Here is a 6,000-nt window from a genome sequence, read left to right as displayed (position 1 = left end):
GGGCCAAGTCACTTAACTTCTCTGGGACTCAGTTCCCTCATCTGGAAAATGGGGATTAAGACTATGAGCCCCAGGTGGGACGCAGATTGTGTCCAACCTGAGGAGCTTGTATCTACCCCAGCGATTAATATAGTGCCTAACAAATACCATTAAAAAAAAAAAAATCCAAAACAGCCTTAAAGCAAAAATCAAAGAGTAAACCCTCCCCGCCCATTCCCGACCAAGGCTAGCTTGCATTGCTGGTTTGTTGACCAAAAACATAATCGGTTTTTCATTGCCCAATTCAGGAAACAAAGTCACCCGATGTCAACAGTTTCCAGGCAACAAAGGCAAATCAAACATACAGTCACCTCACCTGGAAAGATTGGCTAAGCTGTTCCTTTGGCAAACAGAGGGCAGAGGGAGGAAGCCACACAGGAAACTTGTTCTTTGATTTTGGTGTCTGTTTGTTCGGATGCTAGGAGCCATTGTGGAACTGCCATTCATTCATTCATTCAATCGCATTTATTGAGTACTTACTGTGTGCAGAGCATTGTACTAAGCTCTTGGGAAGTACAAGTTGGCAGAGATGGTCCCTACCCAACAAAGGACTCACAGACTAGAAGGGGGAGACAGACAACAAAACAAAACATGTGGACAGGTGTCAAGTCATCAGAACAAATAGAATTAAAGCTAAATGCACATCATTAACAAAATAAATAGAATAGTAAATATGTACAAGGAAAATAAATAGAGTAATAAATCTGTTCAAACATATATACAGGTGCTGTGGGGAGGGGAAGGAGGTAGGGCAGGGGAATGGGGAGGAGGAGAGGAAAAAGGGGGCTCAGTCTGGGAAGGCCTCTTGGAGGAGGTGAGCTGCCAGTCTGTACAGTGAGTTCCATCTGGCCAGGAGGTCCGCAAGACATAGCCAGAGCCATCAGTAGTATATATTGAGCACTTACTGTGGGCAGAGCACTGTACTAAGCACTTGGGAGAGTACAATAGAACAATAAACAGATACATTCCCTGCCCATAACAAGCTTACAGATGTTAAAGTAAATAAGTTATGGAAACGTGCATAAGTGCTAAAGGGCTGAGGGAGAGGTGATTAAAGAGTGCAAATCCAAGTACCAGGGAGGCCCAGAAGGGAGTGGGAGAAGAGGAAATGAGGACTTAGTCAGGGAAGGCTTCTTGGTGGAGATATGCCTTCAATAAGGCTCTGAAGGTGAGAAGAGCAGAATGGGGTTTGGGGAAGAAAGACAGAATCCTCACCTATTCCCCACCAAGGAGTATCATCAGTTTTTCTTCAAACAAAATTGATTTAACTATGGTACTTGTTAAGTGCTCGCTGTATGCCAAGCACAGGGGTGGATACAAGATAATCGGTTCAGACTCAGTCTCTGTCCTTCGTGGAGCGCACAGTCTAAATAGGAGGGAGTAAGATTCAATCTCCATTTTACAGATGAGAAAACTGAGGCACAGAGAAGTGACTTACCCAAGGTCACTCAGCACTTACTATGATCCAAGCTTTTTACTAAGCGTTGGGGAAGGTACACGATAATCAGAACAGAAGTGATTCCTGTCTCCTGAGGACTTTACAGTCTAGGACACGAGGGAGGACAGATATGTAATCTCCATTTAACAGATGAGGAATCTGAGGCCCAGAGAACTGAAGTGACTTACCCAAAGTCACACAGCCAACAAGTGGCAGAGCTGGGGGGAGGACCCGAGTCCTCTGACTTCCAGGCCCCCGCTCTTTCCAATAGGTCATGCTGCTTCTCACTGCCCAAAGGAAATGGATGATGGCTATCAATGGCTGATAACCCCAGCTTCTGGTGTCATTCATCAAGGAATGCTTTCAATGCCTTTTCAAAGACGTGCGATGAGAATTTACCCCTCACCACACCCAAGGAGAGACGTCCTTAAGAGAGAAAACTTGCCTAGAAAAGTGCTCGGGGCAAAAAGCCCTTACAGCATGGACTTCTGTTTGTATTAACATTTCCCACCAAATGTCAAAGGAGGCTAAAGAATGATGAGTCAACAACAATACCCTCCATAAATGCCAAGACCTGTTAGCTGAGTAAACTGGCAGGCTTAGCCTGGTCTTAAAGAAATCTTGACAGAGTAAACAGGATTGATGCTGGACTTGAGAGTAAATGAAGAGAAAAGCAGAGCAGAAGAGAGACTTAACTGGAATCCAAGTCTGAAAGACGTAGGGTGTCTTTGTGGAATAATAAAATAATAATAATAATAGTAATGGTATCTGTTAAGTGCTTACTATGTGTCAAGCACTGTTCTAAGCAGTGGGGTAGTTACAAGGTAATCAGATTGTCCCACGTGGGGCTCACAGTCTTAATCCCCAATTTACAGATGAGGTAACTGAGGCACAGATAACTGAAGTGACTTACCCAAGGTCACACAGCAGACAAGTGGTGAAGGCGGGATTACAATCCACATCCTCTGACTCCCAAGCCCGTGTTCTTGCCACTAAACCACGCTGCCTGGGAGACAGACGACCTGAGTTCTAATCATGGCCCCACCACATGTCAGCTGCGTGCTTTGGACAAGTCACTTCACTTTTCTGTGCTTCAGATTCCTCATCTCTAAAATGATGTTTAAATATCTGTGCTCCCTCTCCCCCTAGAATGTGAGCTCCTCAGGGGATAGGAGTACAGAGCTCCGCATATAGTCAGTACTCAATAAATATAATTAATTAACTGAGTGATGTGATTATCTTTTACCTACCCCAGTGCTTCCTGAAGAGCTTGGAGCATAGTAAGTACTCAACAAATAATAATAGTAAGAGTAATCATATCTGAGACCTTTCGTCCATATTCTGCCTCTGGCCTGGAATGCCCTCCCTCCTCATATCCAACAGACAATGACCCTCTACCACTTCAAAGTCTTACTGAAGGCCCATCTCCTCCAAGAGGCCTTCCCTGACTAAGCCCTCCTTTCCTCTTCACCCACTCCCTTCTGCCTCACCCTGACTTGCTCCCTTAAGTCACCCCTCCTTTATGAATCCCTTTATTCATCTCCTCCTCTCCTCCTCCCCATCCCCCCGCCTTACTTCCTTCCCCTCCCCACAGCACCTGTATATGTTTGTACAGATTTATTACTCTATTTCACTTGTACATATTTACTGTTCTATTTATTTTAATGATGTGCATTTAGCTTTAATTATATTTGTTCTGACGAATTGACAGCTGTCCACATGTTGTTTTGTTGTCTGTCTCCCCCTTCTAGACTGTGAGCCCCTTGTTGGGTAGGGACTGTCTCTATATGTTGCCGACTTGTACTTCCCAAGCGCTTAGTACAGTGCTCTGCACACAGTAGGCACTCAATAAATACGATTGAATGAATGAATGAATGAATTCCCCCTCCCAGCCCCAAAGCACTTACGTACATATCTGTCATTTATTTCTATTAATATCTGTCTCCCCCTCTAGACTAAGCTCACTGTGGGCAGGGAATGTGTCCACTTATCGTTCTATTGTACTCTCCCAAGCACTTAGTACAGTGTTCTGCGCACAGTTAGCGTTCAATAAATTTGACTAATTGACAGAAGTTGCTGAAATGGAGGAAGCCATAATAATCCTCATTCTCCCTGAGAGCCTAATTTCTCTTGTTCAGAAAGCAGAAAAGAGGCATCCAAAGCCACTCCACTCAACACTCTCCTTAGGCCCCTTCTCTACTCTTCATTTAATAAATAATAATAACGATGGTATTTGTTAAACCCTTACCATGAGCCAGGCACTGTACTAAGCACTGGGGTGGATAAAAGCAAATCAGGTTAGACATAATCCCTGTCCCACGTGGGGCTCACAGCCTCAATCCCCATTTTACAGAGGTGGTAACAGAGGCCCGGAGAAGTGAAGTGACTTGCCCGAGGTCACACAGGAGACACATGGCAGAGGTGATATTAGAACCCATGACCTTCTGACTCCCAGGCCCGTGTTCTATCCATCACACCATGCGTAGTAATTGTGAAATTTTGTTAAGTGCTTACAATCTTCCAACTGTACTTCTCCTCCTGTTTGGGAGCACGTTGTCTCATGGGGACTGTGGCCAATCTATCTCCTCCAGCGTTTACTGCAGTGCCTGGCACATAGTAAGTGCTTACAACAAATGCCATGATTGTTAAGCCATGATGAAGATGCAATATAAGCAGATCAGACAGAGTCCTTATCCCACACTGCTGGGTTGCCAATATTGGCACCTAGCATTTTCAGATGGTTTCACAGACCCTAAACACATCGCTCCTCTAATGCCAACCTTCTCACTATACCTCTAAGTCGTCTGTCTCGCCACCGACCTCTCACCCACATCCCACCTCTGGCCTGGAACGCCCTCCCTCCTCATATCCGATGGACAATTACTCTCCTCCCCTCAAAATCTTATTTTAAGGCCCATCTCCTCCAAGAGGTTCCCTTACAAAGCCCATCTTTCCTCTTCTCCCACTGCATTCTGTGTCACCCTGACTTGCTCCATTTGCTTTTCCCCCCTCCAGCCCCACGGCAGTTGTCCATATCTGTCATTTATTTATTTTTATTACTGCCTGTCTCCCCCTCTAGACTGTAATCTCATGGTGGACAGGGAACGTCTGCTACTTCTTTTGATAGTGCTCAGTACAGCGCTCTGCACATAGGAAGCCTTTGTTAAATACCATAGATTTATTGGGGGTAGGGAACGTGTCTACCAACTGTTGCGCTGTACACTCCGAAGCACTTAGTACAGCTCTGTATACATAGTAAGTGCTCAGTAGATAGAACTGATTGATGAGGACTTTTTGAGGTCAAATTCCCTTCCCACTGCAACAGGGATACCATCTAGTGGGCATTGTCCAAATAACAGATCTAGCTGAAACAGTTGGGTATTTCAGCCTGAGGGAGTTAGGGGATTTATTCAAGCATATTTACTGAAGGCTCACCTCCTCCAGGAGGACCTCCCAGACTAAGCCTCCCTTTTCTTCAACTCTCCCTCCCAAATCGCTCCCTTTGCTCTACCCCCACAAGTCCCACAGCACTTGTATGTATATGTACATATCTATAATTCTATTTATTCGTATTAATGCCTGTTTTACTTGTTCTGATGTGCATATATCACCTACATAAGCAGCACAGTGGCTCAGTGGAAAGAGCATGGGCTTGGGAGTCAGAGGTCATGGGTTCTAATCCCAGCTCCACTGCTTGTCAGCTTTATGACTTCAGGCAAGTCACTTTACTTCTCTGTGCCTCAGTTACCTCATCTGTAAAATGGGGATTAAGACTGAGCCCCACATGGGACAACCTCATCACCTTGAATCCTCCCCAGCGCTTAGAACAGTGCTTTGCACACAGTAAGCATTAAACAAATGCCATCATTACTATATATAGCTCTAATTCTACTTATGTTGATGCTATTGATGTCTGTTTACTTGTTTTGATGTCTGTCTCCCCATCTTCTAGACTGTGAGCCCATTGTGGGCATAGTAACTGTTGATGAATTGTACTTTCCAAGCACTAAGTACAGTGCTCTGCACACAGTAAGCCTCAATAAATACTAATGAATGAATGAATTTATTGAGCATTTCCTGTGTGCACACCACTGTACTAAGTGCTTGGGAGAATACAATGTAACAGATATCTTCCTTTCCCATAAGTGCACAGTCTATAAGGGGCAACAGACATTGCTATAAATAAAATTACAGAGATGGACATAAGTGCTGTGGGGCTGGGAGGGAGGATTCATTCATTCAATCGTATTTATTGAGCGCTTACTATGTGCAGAGCACTGTACTAAACGCTTGGGAAGTACAAGTTGGCAACATATAGAGACGGTCCCTACCCAACAGTCTAGAAGGGGATGAATAAAGGGAGCAAGTCCAGGTGACACAGAAGGGAGTTGAAGAAAAGGAAAAGAGTGCTTAGTTAGGAAGGCCTCCTGGAGATGTGCCTTCACTAAGGCTTTGAAGGCAGGGTGAGTCATTGTCAGATATGAGGAGGGAAGGCAGGCAGGTAGTAAGGCAGGGGGAGGTAC

Source organism: Tachyglossus aculeatus, chromosome 26, assembly GCF_015852505.1.
Source record: "Tachyglossus aculeatus isolate mTacAcu1 chromosome 26, mTacAcu1.pri, whole genome shotgun sequence".
NCBI lineage: Eukaryota > Metazoa > Chordata > Mammalia > Monotremata > Tachyglossidae > Tachyglossus > Tachyglossus aculeatus.
The sequence above is the reverse complement of the archived record's forward strand: the minus strand, read 5'-3'. Positions refer to the sequence as shown.